The sequence below is a fragment of the Oncorhynchus kisutch genome, linkage group LG20 (genome assembly GCF_002021735.2).
Source record: "Oncorhynchus kisutch isolate 150728-3 linkage group LG20, Okis_V2, whole genome shotgun sequence".
Taxonomy (NCBI): Eukaryota; Metazoa; Chordata; class Actinopteri; order Salmoniformes; family Salmonidae; genus Oncorhynchus; species Oncorhynchus kisutch.
In genome coordinates, this window is record NC_034193.2 from 16,079,194 (window position 1) to 16,096,632 (window position 17,439).

Consider the following 17,439-nt stretch of genomic DNA (forward strand, 5'->3'; position numbering starts at 1 on the left):
AAAGCTTAACCAAGTTTATTCTTCCCGGAGGATCAATACAGCTGCATTAGACAAAAACATTTTTCACACAAGCAGTGATATTTAACCCTTCCTCATAGGCTGAATCTCCTCCTACCCATCTGTACAAACATCGTTCTTTACTGCTAGGCAGGACACTAGTGATACGGGCCATAAACTTTTATTTCTCCCTTAAGGTGACCTGACCTCAACCCCCCCTCCATCACTAATCCATGGCTCTCTCCCCTTATCAATGCCTGCCACATGTAATCACTTCCCTGCACTCAACACATTCCAAGCTTAATTGCACACTATATACCTTCCTCCTATAACCATTCACTTCTGGTGTAGGCTCTCTAAACCTCAGCACTCCATCAGTGACATGGATAAGTATATTTTCATATTCTCAGAACCCAACAATAGGAATGACGGGGATTTGGGCATGGTCGGGTATCTGGAGTAAATCCTTCACGTCCGACTTGTAAAAAAAAAAAAATCTTTGTCCAGTTTGAGGTGAGTTGTCGCTGTTCTGATATCCAGAAGCTCTTTTCGGGCATAAGAGATGGTGGCAGAAACATTATGTACAAAATAAGTTACAAACGTTAAAAATCAACAAATAGCACAATCGGTTAGGAGCCCTTAAAACAGAAGCCATCTCCTCCAGTGCCATTCTTTCACAAAATGGTGGCCATCGACTAACAAAGCTTTCACTAACTACCCTAAACACATCAATACGTAGCTTCCATTACCCAACCCTGCTATTACCCCCTTTCTTCACCCACCTTGGAGGCACATTAGAGGGAGGTTTGCATTCTGCCAAACCATACATTATGAGCAACGCTCCTTTTTAGCTATGCTACAAGCAAAATAAAAAAATGTGCCAGCAACCGTTTGCTATCACATTATAGCTACAGATCATAATACAATATGCCCATTTGAAGAGGTTTTCCACATCTGTTGAAGTGGAATGAAACAATGTTGCACAGAAAAAAAGATGGATAAACAGGCAGACAGGTATTAATATGCTAACATTACAAAACAGTACAACAGCAGAGATAGAAAACAGGTTGTGTACAAGTTATGACAGTCAACCTACCTATGAGTTCAGGAAGGGGGCAGTCCCTGGCAGGAGGACCATGTAGTCCTCCCTCGGATTAGTAAGGCAGCCCCAGCAGCATCAGCAGGGTGGAGAAACGCACCTGACGGGGGACGACGACGACAATACAGTCACTGGATGATCACTCCTGGTCCTGGAGAGCTGCAGGTGGGTTTTTATGCCGACCCAGCTCTAACACACCAGCTAATCATGGTCTTAAAGGTCCAATGCAGATGTTTGTATCTCAATATCAAATAATTTCTGGGTAACATAAGTACCTTACTGCAATTATTTTAAATTCAAATAATTATTATTAATTTTTTTAAAGCTTCTTAGCAAAGAGCAATTCTCAAAGCATTCTCATCTCCCAGATATCTCACCTTGGCCGAGCTGTGTTGTGACTTCAGCAGGATCTTGTAGTTGAGGGTCTACCACCGAGTGTCGTCTACTACGGCAAAGCAGAAGTGGCCCACGCACAGCGCCAGGTGCTTGGTGACTGGTATGGTAAACCTCTTCTCCACCTAGGGTGTTCAACTATACGGGGGGTAATAGGGGATCACAAGAACAGATTAGAGCATTGGGACATGTGTAAGGCATCCATATTAGGAAGTCTCTGTTGTTGTAATGGTGGCCATTTTTGTGGATGAGTTCTTTATTAAAAGTAATATGAGGGAGAAGTGAGGCTGACCTGATCGACCAGAAGGGTCATGAGGCAGATCTTATGGAGGCAGTCCAGTATGTACTCCAGCAGCGGGCAGCTCTTCTCAATGTTGTCCTCTGTGTCAAAGAAGGCTTCGTCTGAATGAGGGAAGGAATGCATGATGGAGGTAAACTCAGGCCCAGCGTGTCCCCAGACACCCTCATTTGTTGACTTCTGTGATCGAAAAAGCCTTGGTTTCATGCATGTTAACATCAGAAGCCTTCTCCCTAAGTTTGTTTTACTCACTGCTTTAGCACACTCCGCCAACCCTGATGTCCTTGCCGTGTCTGAATCCTGGCTTAGGAAGGCCACCAAAAATTCTGAGATTTCCATACCCAACATTTTCTGTCAAGGTAGAACTGCCAAAGGGGGAGGAGTTCAAATCTACTGCAGAGATTGCCTGCAGAGTTCTGTCATACTTTCCAGGTCTATACCCAAACTGTTCGAACTTCTAATTTTAAAAATGAATCTCTCCAGATCAGATCAACGCCCCTCCACTCGCAGCTGTGCCCTGGACACCATATGTGAATTGATCGCCCCCCATCTAGCTTCAGAGTTCGTTCTGTTAGGTGACCTAAACTGGGATATGTTTAACACCCCGACAGTCCTACAATCTAAGCTAGATGCCCACAATCTCACACAAATCATCAAGGAACCCACCAGGTACAACCCTAAATATGGGCACCCTCATTGATATTATCCTGACCAACTTGCCCTCCAAATACACCTCTGCTGTTTTCAATCAGGATCTCAGTGATCACTGCCTCATTGCCTGTATCCACGGTCAAATGACCACCCCTCACCACTGTCAAACGCACCCTAAAGCACTTCTGCGCGCAGGCTTTTTTTCAGGCCCGGGTATCCTGGAAGGATATTGACCTCATCCTGTCAGTAGAGGATGCTTGGTCGTTCTTTAAAAGTAATTTCCTCACCATCTTAAAAAAAATACAGAACTAATAACAGATATAGCCCTTGGTTCACTCCAGACCTGACTGCCCTTGACCAGCACAAAAACATCCTGTGGCGGACCGCAATAGCATCGAATAGTCCCCATGATATGCAACTGTTTAGGGAAGTCAGGAACCAATACACGCAGTCAGTCAGGAAAGCTAAGACTAGCTTTTTCAAGCAGAAATTTGCATCCTGTAGCTCTAACTCCAAAATGTTTTGGGACACTGTAAAGTCCATGGAGAACAAGAGCACCTCCTCCCAGCTGCCCACTGCACTGAGGCTAGGTAACACGGTCACCACCTATTATTCCATGATAATCGAACATTTCAATAAGCATTTCTCTACGGCTGGCCATGCTTTCCTCCTGGCTACTCCAACCCCGGCCAACAGCTCCGCCCCCCCGCAGCTACTCGCCCGAGCCGCCCCAGCTTCTCCTTCACCCAAATCCAGATAGCAGATGCTCTGAAAGAGCTGCAAAACCTGGACCCGTACAAATCAGCTGGGCTAGACAATCTGGACCCTCTCTTTCTAAAACTATCTGCCGCCATTGTTGCAACCCCTATTACCAGCCTGTTCAACCTCTCTTTCGAATTGTCCAAAATCCCTAAAGATTAGAAAGCTACCACGGTCATCCCCCTCTTCAAAGGGGGTGACACTCTAGACCCAAACTGCTATAGACCTATATCTATCCTGCCCTGCCTCTCTAAAGTCTTCAAATGCCAAGTTAATATACAGGTCACTGACCATTTCGAATCCCACCGTACCATCTCCGCTGTGCAATCCGGTTTCCGAGCCGGTCACGGGTGCACCTCAGCCACGCTCAAGGTACTGAACGATATCATAACCGCCATCGATAAAAGACAGTACTGTGCAGCAGTCTTCATCGACCTGGCCAAGGCTTTCGACTCTGTCAATCACTGTATTCTTATCGGCAGACTCAATAGCCTTGGTTTCTCTAATGACTGCCTCGCCTGGTTCACCAACTACTTTGCAGACAGAGTTCAGTGTGTCAAATCGGAGGGCCTGTTGTCCGGACCTCTGGCAGTCTTTGGGGGTATCACAGGGTTCAATTCTCGGGCTGACTCTTTTCTCTGTATATGTCAATGATGTTGCTCTTGCTGCGGGTGATTCCCTGATCCCCCTCTACGCAGACGACACCATTCTCTATACTTCTGGCCCTTCCTTGGACACTGTGCTAACTAACCTCCAAACGAGCTTCAATGCCATACAACACTCCTTCCGTGGCCTCCAACTGCTCTTAAGCGCTAGAAAAACCAAATGCATGCTTTTCAACCGTTCGCTGCCCGCACCTGCCCGCCCAACTAGCATCACCACCCTGGACGGTTCTGACCTAGAATATGTGGACAACTATAAATACCTGGCTTGACTGTAAACTCTCCTTCCAGACTCATATTAAACATCTCCAATCCAAAATCAAATCTAGAATCGGCTTTCTATTTCACAACAAAACCTCCTTCACTCACGCCGCCAAGCTTACCCTAGTAAAACTGACTATCCTACCGATCCTCAACTTCGGCGATGTCATCTACAAAATAGCTTCCAATACTCTGCTCAGCAAACTGGATGCAGTCTATCACAGTGCCATCCGTTTTGTTACCAAATCACCTTATACCACCCACCACTACAACCTGTATGCTCCAGTCGGCTGGCCCTCGCTACATATTCGTCGCCAGACCCACTGGCTCTAAGTCATCTATAAGTCTATGCTAGGTAAAGCTCCGCCTTATCTCAGTTCACTGGTCACGATAACCACACCCACCAGTAGCACACGTTCCAGCAGGTATATCTCACTGATCATCCCCAAAACCAACACCTCCTTTGGCCGCCTTTCCTTCCAGTTCTCTGCTGCCAGTGACTGGAACAAATTGCAAAAATCGCTGAAGTTGGAGACTTATATTTCCCTCACCAACTTTAAACATCAGCTAACCGATCGCTGCAGCTGTACATAGTCCATCTGTAAATAGCCCACCCAATCTACCTACCTCATTCCCATACTGTTTTTATTTACTTTTCTGCTCTTTGGCACACCAGTATCTCAACTTGCACATCATCATCTGCTCATTTATCATTCCAGTGTTATTCTGCTAAATTGTAATTATTCACTACTATGGCCTATTTATTTTCTACCTTCTCATGCCTTTTGCACACACTGTATATAGACTTTCTTTTTTTCTACTGTGTCATTGACCCGTTTATTGTGTTATTGGCTTGTTTATTGTTTACTCCATGCGTAACTCTGTGTTGTTGTCTGTGTCACACTGCTTTGCTTTATCTTGGCCAGGTCGCAGTTGTAAATGAGAACTTGTTCAACTAGCCTACCTGGTTAAATAAAAGGTGAAATTAAAAAAAGAAAATGATAAGACAAAATGAGCTAAAAACATTGCCTTGCGTTTATCCTTCACATTTGTTATTAAGAACCAGCAGTGAACCTGGAAAATCCCCATCAAGCATGACTTGTTTTACAGCGAAGCCAAACTAATCCAGACCCTTTTTAGAGCTCTTAGATTAACAGAGAGTGTGTAACCACACAGGAGAGAGAGCAGAGACCCACCTGTCTTAGTGATGTTGGTCTGGCGGAGCAAGTCGGAGAAGGGCTTGACCAGGTGACCAGCGAACAGGATGGAGAGCCCCTTGGCACTAGAGCCAGTCTGTGATGCTGTACGACAGGCAGTAGAGGGTCAGCAGGTGGTCCTTGGCTGCGCTCTCAGTCATGACCCAATCAAAGACCTGCATTAAAAGTTTAAAAAAAATGTCTCTAGCAAATGAAAGTTGCAGTTACACTGTGAGCTACGGCTGTTGGGAATCAGCTTACCGTCAAGGAAAACAAGACAGCATACATAACGTCTAAGGTAGTTGGGATCATAAGGACTCTTACTTTGAAGAACAGTGGCCTGAAGGAGACTTCAGACAGCTTTATGACAAAGGCCAGGAGACAGTCAATCAGATTGCGCTCCATCTCCCTAGTCTTCTCCAGATCACCCTGCAAAACAAACAGCAGTCAAAACAAAGCGATGTCTTTCGTACCAACGGTCATCAATTCATGGGACAGAACCAGACCTGGCAGTGTTGGGCCCGGAAGTCCAAAGAAATCAAGAAGTACGTGAGCTCTGATTGGTGGGAGGTCAGCTGATCCTTCGCCATGTGACCAATGTGCTCTTTCAAGATGCCCATCAGGGGATCAAGCTGGCTGTGTGAAAATGAAACACTCATAATTGTACCAAATCAATACCGTACATGACCACACAGTGTGAACATGTTATCCATTATGTACAGTGCCTTGCTAATGTATTCGGACCCCTTGAACTTTGCGACCTTTTGCCACATTTCAGGATTCAAACATAAAGATATAAGACTGTATTTTTTTGTGAGGAATCAACAACAAGTGGGACACAATCATGAAGTGGAACGACATTTAGTGAATATTTCAAACCTTTTTAACAAATCAAAAACTGAAAAATTGGGCGTGCAAAATTATTCAGCCCCTTTACTTTCAGTGCAGCAAACTCTCTCCAGAAGTTCAGTGAGGATCTCTGAATGATCCAATGTTGACCTAAATGACTAATGATGATAAATACAATCCACCTGTGTGTAATCAAGTCTCCGTATAAATGCACCTGCACTGTGATAGTCTCAGAGGTCCGTTAAAAGCGCAGAGAGCATCATGAAGAACAAGGAACACACCAGGCAGGTCCGAGATACTGTTGTGAAGAAGTTTAAAGCTGGATTTGGATACAAAAAGATTTCCCAAGCTTTAAACATCCCAAGGAGCACTGTGCAAGCGATAATATTGAAATGGAAGGAGCATCAGACCACTGCAAATCTACCAAGACCTGGCCGTCCCTCTAAGCTCTCAGCTCATACAAGGAGAAGACTGATCAGAGATGCAGCCAAGAGGCCCATGATCACTCTGGATGAACTGCAGAGATCTACAGCTGAGGTGGAAGACTCTGTCCATAGGACAACAATCAGTCGTATATTGCACAAATCTGGCCTTTATGGAGGAGTGGCAAGAAGAAAGCCATTTCTTAAAGATATCCATAAAAAGTGTCGTTTAAAGTTTGCCACAAGCCACCTGGTAGACACACCAAACATGTGGAAGAAGGTGCTCTGGTCAGATGAAACCAAAACTGAACTTTTTGGCAACAATGCAAAACGTTATGTTTGGCGTAAAAGCAACACAGCTCATCACCCTGAACACACCATCCCCACTGTCAAACATGGTGGTGGCAGCATCATGGTTTGGGCCTGCTTTTCTTCAGCAGGGACAGGGAAGATGGTTAAAATTGATGGGAAGATGGATGGAGCCAAATACAGGACCATTCTGGAAGAAAACCTGATGGAGTCTGCAAAAGACCTGAGACTGGGACAGAGATTTGTCTTCCAACAAGACAATGATCCAAAACATAAAGCAAAATCTACAATGGAATGGTTCAAAAATAAACATATCCAGGTGTTAGAATGGCCAAGTCAATGTCCAGACCTGAATCCAATCGAGAATCTGTGGAAAGATCTGAAAACTGCTGTTCACAAATGCTCTCCATCCAACCTCACTGAGCTCGAGCTGTTTTGCAAGGAGGAATGGGAAAAAATGTCAGTCTCCCGATGTGCAAAACTGATAGAGACATACCCCAAGCGACTTACAGCTGTAATCGCAGCAAAAGGTGGCGCTACAAAGTATTAACTTAAGGGGGCTGAATAATTTTGCACGCCCAATTTTTCAGTTTTTGATTTGTTAAAAAAGTTTGAAATATCCAATAAATGTCGTTCCACTTCATGATTGTGTCCCACTTGTTGTTGATTCTTCACAAAAAAATTTAGTTTTATATCTTTATGTTTGAAGCCTGAAATGTGGCAAAAGGTCGCAAAGTTCAAGGGGGCCGAATACTTTCGCAAGGCACTGTATTTACTCCATCCTTATATATATATCACACAGGCTACTGTAGGTTAGGCACCACATACCTGTTTGGAGTTCATCTTATTCTAGTACTTCTTCAAGGGTTGACAGCAGGATCCTAGGAGGAAACCTTGGTGGCCACGGTGGTCCTGAGGGAGGCCAGTCACACGGCCAGCTGTGGGGTGGTGGTGGCGGCCTTCTCTGCCAGCCGCCTCAGTCAAGTCACATTACTCTGTTACACCCGCACATAATTTCAGTATAACACGTTCCATTAGATGTATTATGTAAAAAAAAAAAAAACAGAAGGATGTTTGTGTTCTGGGATAGTAGACGTTACCTGTAGCGGTGTCCTATTGTCCTGGGTGATGAAGTGAGGCAGGGTCTCAGTGACGTGTTGCAGGGCTGTGACGGCACTCAGCATGTAGATCTCATTAGCAGAGAGGAAAGAGGTGATGTCTAGAGTCTGCAGCACTGCCAGCATCAGCCTGACAAAACAGGAGGAGTGGAAGGAGACTACGGTCACCAACAGTGACTAGTATACCTACTACGGTGTATTATGTGTCAATATTTTGGGGGCAACCTGACAAGTTCTATTCAAGTGTTTGTAGGAAAATAGGAAATATGAGTAATTGAGCTGCCAAATGCACTGGTCTGAACTGTGCTGCCTGTATCTACTGTAAACACAGAAATGTTGTCTGTGTACCTGGGTAGTTGTGGGATAGCGAGGGCCTTCAGAGTGCTTGGCCACCGCCTTCATATATACACACATACACGTTCAAAAGTTTGGGGTCACTTAGAAATGGCCTTGTTTTTTTTTAAAGCAATTTTTTTGGCCATTAAAATAACATCAAATTGATCAGAAATACAGTGTAGACATTGTTAATGTTGTAAATGACTACTGTAGCTGGAAAAGGCTGATTTTTAATTGAATATCTACATAGGCGTACAGAAGCCCATTATCAGCCACCATCACTCCTGTGTTCCAATGACACGTTGTGTTAGTTAATACAAGTTCATCATTTTAAAAAGGCTAATTGATCATTAGAAAACCCTTCTGCAATTATGTTAGCACAGCTGAAAACTTTTGTCCTGATTAAAGAAGCAATAAAACTGGCCTTCTTTAGACGAGTTGAGTATCTGGAGCATCCACATTTGTGGGTTCGATTACAGGCTCAAAATGGCCAGAAACAAACAACTTTCTTCTGAAACTCGTCAGTCTATTCTTATTCTGAGAAATTAAGGCTATTCCATGCGAGAAATTGCCAAGAAACTGAAGATCTCGTACAACGCGGTGTACTTCTCCCTTCACAGAACAGCGCAAACTGGCTCAAACCAGAATAGAAAGAGGATTGGAGGCCCCAGTGCACAACTGAGCAAGAGGACAAGTACACTAGAGTGTCTAGTTTGAGAAACAGACACCTCACAAGTCCTCAACTGGCAGCGTCATTAAAATAGTACCCGCAGAACACTAGTCTCAACGTCAACAGTGAAGAGGAGACTCCGGGATGCTGGCCTTCTAGGCAGAGTTCCTCTGTCCAGTGTCTGTTATTTTGCCCATCTTAATATTTAATTTTTATTGGCCAGTCTGAGATATATGATCTACGGAAAATTCCTTCGACCTCATGTCTTGGTTTTTGCTCTGACATGCACTGTCAACTGTGGGACCTTATATAGACAGGTGTGTGCCTTTCCAAATCAGAAGGACTCCAATCAAGTTGTAGAAACATTTTAAGGATGATCAATGGAAACAGGATGTACCTGAGCTCAAGTTCGATTCTCATAGCAAAGGGTCTGAATACTTTATTTTTTATAAATGAGAAAAAAAATCTAAAAACCTGTTTTCGCTTTGTCATTATGGGGTATTGTGTGTCGATTGATGAGAACATTTTATTTAAATACATCTTAGAATAAGGCTGTAATGTTAAAAAAATGCCGGAAAAAGTCAAGGGGTCGGAATATTTTCCGAATGCACTGTATCATGCTAACCAAAACTCCATATAATTAACATCCATAGCTTATTATATGATGAGTGGAAGTGAGACAATGGGACAGGTCGTAGCTATCCAACGTCACCAACCGCTAGTTGGTTGACCTAGTGGTGTTGTTGATGACCTGAAAGCTTTAGGCGTCGTCCAGACACGTGATGTTGGTGCCCATGAACGTGAAGATGGCCTTAAGTGCAGGACTTTCTCCTGGAAAAGGATGGGGCGAAGTCAAGAGGTCATTGGGAGCACACTTTCGACAGCTGAGAAATGGTTCCGTGACGGCTGAGAAATGCTCCACGTTGAACTCATCCAGCACGTGTGTGTGGAGGACAAACATAGTCAGTTACCCCCCCCCCCCCCCCCCCTAAAAGCCTCAGGGGTGCTCCTGGGCTAAAGCAGGGTCTCTCCGTCTCCTCATCTTTGCTGACGGGTCCTCCGTCGGGGGAGAGCTTCTGGTAGACGTTGAACAGACATGGCCTACATGCTTGGGCGTACTCTAGGTTGTCTTGCTCCACGGTTGACGTCTCCAGGCACCTGTGTGGCCAGAGAGGAACATCACTTGGTCTATGTCCCAAAATCCATTGTAGTATTCTAAATAGTATGCCAGTGTAGGTAACTGGACACATGGCTGGCCTAGCTAAGGCCAAGGCACTGAGAGACAGCGTTGCTGGTTGTACCTACGAGAGGAGGCTGGAGAGCGGGAACTAGCATCTGAGGCCTCTGCAACTTATTTTTGTGCTGCAGCAGCTCTAGGATGAGAGTCACCCTCTCCCAGGACACAGCGCCCTCTTCTGGCACTGCCTGAGAAGTGTCCTGGCCTTCCTATGTAAAAAGGCCCAGAAACACAGTGACTCAAGTCAAATTGCATTGCAACCATTGAGGTGATTGCATCTAGCTAAGTCTTATTGTAGGCCCAGTTAGAGTAGATGTTCCTCCCCTCTGCAGCATCTTGCGCCTGCGGGTCTAGCTCGTTAGCCACTAGCATGCCGTCCACAGCACTCTACAGTGAGAGGATAGCATTAGCATCTAGTGTGGTGCTAGTAGATGCAGTATGCAAAGGTTCCTCCTCACCCGCTTGAAGACACGGACAACGGTCTGGGCACAGACAGCACTCCTGCTGGGTCAAACCCCCAGGAGTCTCAGCTGGACCTTCTCCTCTCACAGGGCTGAGTAGAATGCCTTGGTGATGTGACAACAACAGGGTCATGTTCAGTATGAGCAAATGGGAGAAAACATTTTGAAACAGATTATTATTATTATTATTTTTAAAGAGGGTTGTCATTGGAGAATTTTCTGAATGTTTTATTACATTTTTCTGTTTTGTGCCTACAATATTGGAAATAAGTAGCATACAGCCATTGCATCACAGAGTATGCTGCTACAGTTGCGTACCTGTAATAAGGCGATGATCTGGAAGCAGGGGATATCAGGGTAGGGTTTAGACACCGTGCCCCGGGCCTCAATGAAGAGCTCCATGCAGGCCTGGTCTTAAATCAGGTGGGGGGGCTGCCTGTTCATTGTACTTCCCCAGGACCAGCTGCATGAGCAGGGCCTTTGTCCTTTAGAATGGTGGGTTTCCCCCGGCCCGCTCTGCACCAGCAGGCTCCGGCTGCGGCACAGAATGAGGAGAAAAGGAGACAGGAATATAAAATATATGGCTTTACAAAAACCTCCAACACCCAGATGAGAGCTCCCATATAAAGAGCCCTCAGAGTTATTTCAATCTTTCACATTCCAGCAAGGACTTCTTAAATGTCTGTTGTCACTCCCTGTCCACTCACCTCTCCCAGAGCCCTCAGTATGGTTTTGGAGGTGTAGGCAGGGCAGCTGGCCACCTGACCACTGAGCGGCAGCTCCTCCAACCCCACTAGCAGGTCTTGTCCCGGGTCTTGCCTGTCCCTGTTACAGCCTCCTCACAGAACTTCCTCATGGCCTACACATCGATTTGGAAAAGAGTGTTTATAATAACATTTAATGTGAATAGAAGACGAAATAGGTGTGTGTTTAGGATTTATTTTGATACTTTGTACCAACAATGCTTAATTGAGAATACAAATGAAGTCTTCACGTGTGTGTGTGTGTGTGTGTGTCTGAAAGGGAGAGCTGTCCACCTGGGCCAGGGTCTGTAGGGTGGCTGTGGCTGCCCTCCTCACCTCACAGACAGAGGAGCTCAGACAGGCCAGCAGGGAGAGCACCACTATGGAGGGAAGAAACATTTACAACTTTGTTACTGATACACCAGTAATACTACGGCCACATGTCTTCTACTGCAGTGATTGTGAGTTTTATTACACCGTCACAAACAGAGCAGGTAATAAGCTTAACGTACCACAATACTGTAGACAGTTCTCTCACCCCAGACCACTGATAAACCCCAGGTCATTTTCAGACTGTGCCAAACTCTATACATGAAATACAATAAAATGATCCATGTCTGGTTAAAATATAGATTACACCAATAAGGCTACCTGGTGATGAGCCCGATGCCACCAGTGTGAGGGTCTTCCCTGGCTGGGCGCTGAGGAGGGCTCTGCCCACAGAGGGCCTGGGTCTGCAGGATGGCATTGATCTTACAGTCCAGCTGGTCTCCTAGGTTACTGCCGTAGACTCACACCAGGCACAGGAACTTGAAGAGCTCAAGGGGATCACTCAGGTGGACCTGGGACTAATGGAGGGGGTTGAGGAATGGAATAATGTGGACAAAGTGAGACAGTTGATCGTAAAAGAAACGGGAGATTGCTTTGTTTCGCCTACTTCCTAACACACTTTACCTTACATGGATTATCATCATCGTTATATTGTAGCATACCTAGAGGAACGATGGACTATCCTTCGAGTGATGCTATGCGCCAATGAGTTGAGTGAAGCATCCGTCTTTGCACTGAAATCCATTGTGTAACATATCAAGTTTCAGTACCTAGAAAAGTAGCGTCATCAGGGCCCTGAAGCTGGCTGCAATGGGCCCCTGGCGTGCCCCAGCGACGATGACATCAAACACACGACACAGCAGTCGGCGGTAGCAGCACGTGTTGGTGTCCAGCTTCTCTGGGTTCCACCATGTCTCACTTGACAGGAAATCCAGACAGGAAGCAAGCCGTCTGTCAGCCTCCTTCCTTCTTACTCAGTGTGTGACCAAGTGGCTAAAGTAACTGGTGATATCCAGGCCTTTACTTGAACATGATGAAAAACAATATGCAGCCAATTGCTTTCGAAAAAGGAACATTTTTGAAGGAAGCGTCGTGGCACTTGAGACTGGATAAGAGTCCTCTAAGCAGTGACACCAGCAGCACCTCATACGCTGTCTCTCTGCCCTGCCCTCTACAGGTACTCTTCCATGAATATCCTCCTGCTGCAGGCAACACAAGAGGAAAAGACGGTAAAACATTTCAGACCAATTTCAACAGTACAGAAAAGCATACAATGGGTTAAGGAATTGGAGGATGAAAATCGTAGAAAGACATAACGTAAATATCCCAAAAGGAAACCTCGGATTTATCTAGTTGTACAAACTGCCACCCCCACTCACCTGAGGCATGTCTTTCTGGGTAAGTTCCAGCATTGAAGGCTCCGGCAGGGAGTAGACACAATGGGCGGTGTGGAGGTCCTGGGTCTCACTCACGTCCCCCAGGCCCTGCATTAGGGTCTGGCTCGGCACCATGAACACTGCCCTCTCCCACAGGCTGCCCCGCTGGACCGCTACCACACCAGCCAGCTTCAACCAGCTAGAAGACATGCAAATGAGGTCAAGGGTGAGTTGTGTTCCTTATGACAATTTCCTCTTGAAACCAGCATGTTAATCCAAATTTCGAGCTGCAAAAAGGGATATTACCTGAGCTAGGCCGCAGAGAGATCCAAAAATCATCATATCAGTTTCAGGAAAGCAAGGCAGGTTTGTTTCAAATGGTACTTTGGATACACCAACAAATGTTTACTAATCACTCATAGCAGTGCGTTTGGAGAAGGGGTCCATGTTAGACAGGTTCTTGGTCTGTGTTGAGATGCTGGTTGGCTGAGAAATCCTCTCCATCACGTCCTTGAGTGCTGAGAGCAGATATAGGATAAGTTAGTACACAGACAACCTTACTGTCTGGAAGTCAATAATCCTAACAAGCAGAACTTTATATTAGTGGCAGCGAGTTTCGAGTATACCTGATCCCTCTGTTTACAAAAGTATCCTACATAGCATTCTCAGTAAGCCATTTCCAAGTGTCATCAAAGACAAAAAAATGACCTTTATTGTAAAACTACATGGTCTTATGTGTTTAACGTGGGCCCAGCCCTGAGTGCGGTGGTGCTGGTATAAGAGGGTGGAGACTGGGCCACACAAGTAGCCATCTGGAGGTCTGGGGAGTCCGGCAGGGCCGAGATGACCACAAGGAAGGGCAATAGATCCTGACGACACGGGCCCTCAGGTCAGAGATCCCCTCAACCAGTCTGGGTTCCTCCAGAACCCTCACTGCCTCCGACTGTGGACACCTATGAGGAAGCACATAGAACCCATTCACTATCATACTATGGATACGGAGATACCTGGGGATTGATGTACATTTCAAAAGGTGAGAACAGTACTAACCAGTTCCCAGCCTTTGAGAGGTCTACGCATGGCAGCAGTGAGTAGACATGAAACAGTGTCCTCTCGATCAAGAAAGAGCTGAGGAGGATATATAGGATGAGTTAGGTTTAATCCTAGTAGATTCCAATATGAACGTACCTGAAAGTCTAATGTTCCAGCCACTCACCTCCAGAGCCTTCAAAGTTGCAGCCACCACCTCGGGGCCGTCCTCCTTCATGCGCTCCAACAGGGCCTCCTATAGGAAGGCCCGGTCAAAGCCCTCCTGTCCCGAGGTGACAATTCCCAATAGCTGTTCCACAGTCATGTGCCTCAGGGAGGGGAGTGGGTGCTTCAGGCTCAGCCGGAGGGGGGTGTCGAGTCCCTGAGGATCTGCAGAGGGTAAGAAAAAGGAAGAAACACATAATGGCTTTGAGGAGGGTGAACTGATCCTATAGTTAGTCAGATGCAGGTATAGCACTGCTCTTCACTAGGATTAGGCAATATAGAGTTTATACCGGGGTAGTTAGAAATACCAACGGAATTATTTTTTCATACCGTAAAAATAATTAAGTATTTTAAAATGTTTTGGGTTGGGGGCACCTCCGCCTAGCGAGGGCTACATGCTACGCCCCTGTTTATAACTATAAGTTAAGTATAACTATAAGAAATCTAAAACGTGTCAAATAAATTATATCCAGTGCAGGCTTCGGTTATGCATTTAGTTTGCTAACTTGCTAGCTAAGTGGTTAGATTTCAAGATCAATCTTCTTGGTTAGAGCAGAGACATTCAATCCCCTCTTGGATCAAGATCCCTGTCGCCTCAGTTTTTTTTATAGCTCCCCTTGTGTGCACATTTGGTAATACTGTATACCCCGGTATGGTACAAAAAAACAGTATGAAGGTATGAACGTCTGGATACCGGACAACCCTCTACTCACCAGTGCTGGAGGAGACAACAGGGTGAACCAGGCAGCAGAGTAAGGGCCTGATGCCGTGGCCTGGAGGGTGGAGACCAAAGAAGTCACAGCACACATCTGGCCAGAGGTTCTAAAGAGCACAAAGACAACAAACAACGCCAATGAAGCAACACAAAAATTCTGACAATATAGGGCCTAAGAAGACAAAGTGATGAAATAGTCTCAGAGTAAAATTCTTTCAATGCCTCTTCTTCACTCACTTTGGGCCAACAATGCCCTCATTTTGGTTCTGCAGGAGGACGATGAGGCAGCCCAGGCCCACTTTGGGCAGCAGGGGCTCCTTGCCGTGACTTGCTGATCTGCAGGGCCAGGGTGTCCACCAGCTGGGACTTCATCAACCACCTTCACAACCAGCTGGCACACTTTCTTGTAGGTGGAATCCTTGTAGTCTGTCAAGGACACAAAGGAAAGGGTCAGTACGAGTTGAACAGTTTTAACCTGTTAACAACCTCTTATGGTTACATTTTTTTACTTCAATAAGAAGTGTTAACGTTTCAAAACAGAATGGCTTCTTATGAGGCTAAAAGTCTGCATCTAACTTTCTGAACATAAGGCAGTAGCTTGGATATGATTGTCAGACTTTCTCCACAGCATCCAAAACTGGTACAAATGGTGGACGCATGGAAAGAGAAAATCACTCGAAGTTGGGCAGTTTCCAGAATTTTCTGAAGATGTCTGCAGAAATGACTAACAGGTCAAGAGGAGGCTCTGTGCTTGATACTTGAGGAAACATGGAGACGTAAGGCAGTGTATTGGGTTTACCTTGATTGACTTAGTGACCAGGGTGTAGATGAACCCCATGAAGCCCAAGTAACAGTCAGTGATTAGGGTTCCTCTGGCCAAAGGGAACTCCTGGTTTCTGTCAGGAAATCTAAATATATTGATCATTGATAATATATTATATGCCATTTAGCAGACGCCTTTATCCACAGGGACATAGTCATAAGTGTATACATTTTACGTTTGGGTGGTCCCGGGTATCGAGCCCATAATCCTGACGTTGCAAGCGTCATGCTCTATCAATGGAGCCATTGATGACATGCTGATCATGTAATGAAAAATAATACATCTGTCAACTTCCAATAGTTATGTTCATAAATCATATAACAATTACCTGAAGCCGCTCCAGCCAATTCCATAGATTAGTGGGGTCCTTTAACTGAATGACTTACATACACCTTAGTCTCGTAATAAGGGAAACACACAGGAAAGCAGGCTCTCCCCATTATACAGGTGGAAGTGGAATATGTGAGGGCTACAGGAAAGAAATACCAATAGACAAAATGTCAAGCAATTTTCAGGTTACATTAAGCTTTCATAGCAGTGAGACAACTTCGGTTCTCTGAAGTAGTAAAAACAACCCCTCTGACAAGTTATCTATGGAGGGGGCTGTGTATAAGCCACTCTATGCACTTCTGTGCAGGCTTGAGCAGGAAGTGTGGAGACGGCCTTGCGAGAAACAGTAAGATGCCTGTGTCCGGTTTCTCGTTGACCTCATTGGACTGGACACCGCGCTCCAGGCCCACCGAGGCTTGGCTGAAGAGGGTATCCTGGAACTCACTGAATGCAGGCTCGATGCTCAGGAGATCCTCAAGCCCACTCAAACTCTCAACCCTTATAACAGCTGCTGCAAATGAAAAACTCTGGACAGCCCTGACTTTGGCCACCTCATTCTTTCACCCTTGTGGGGAATTCCAAAGACGTGGCTTTATGGTTCCCACCGCAATTACAACATGTCACATTTTCAAAACACATGATATTATCTTTTCCACAACTTGGACATCTCGGCTTCTCCCTTCTGCAAACATGTCCAAAAGTTTTACAGTGGTCACACTGCATTAGTCTTGGAACCAATGCTCTGATTTTGTAGTTTATATATCCCAACTGCACTGGAGTAGGGAGAGACCATATCAAAAAACAAAAGAACAGATCACTTTTTCTTCATTCACCCCACGATTCATCCGACAAGCATCAATCACTCCAGGAATATTTTAAATCTCTGCAGCATCGACTTCCCACGAAACGCCAGAAATTACCACCTTGAGATCCTTCTGATCCAAAAGAACGAAATGTCAAAGCATGCCCGCCTCTCGTAAAACTCCTACAAACTCCTACTCCTACAAGATAAGAAGGGGCATTTCCATCACTGTATGCTACTTTTCTACGTTTCCTATATTCCAATTCTCCTTGATTCCCCGCCATTATATTTACGCACCACATCAACTTCCAGTTCCGCCATCTTTTCAGCCGGGTGCTAGCCTAGCCT

At 45.4% G+C, this 17,439-nt stretch overlaps 1 long non-coding RNA gene and 1 pseudogene across 1 annotated transcript; both read right to left on the minus strand.

Moving 5' to 3' along the window:
• On the minus strand, positions 1 to 14,532 carry LOC109865128 (HEAT repeat-containing protein 1-like; annotated as a pseudogene).
• A 602-nt stretch (positions 14,533 to 15,134) lies between these two features.
• LOC116352855 (uncharacterized) lies at positions 15,135 to 16,040 on the minus strand. Its single transcript, XR_004204541.1, has 3 exons — positions 15,936 to 16,040; positions 15,374 to 15,562; positions 15,135 to 15,243 (listed from the first exon to the last, which is right to left on the minus strand). It is a non-coding gene; the product is annotated as an uncharacterized LOC116352855 (long non-coding RNA).
• Positions 16,041 to 17,439: the final 1,399 nt, after the last annotated feature.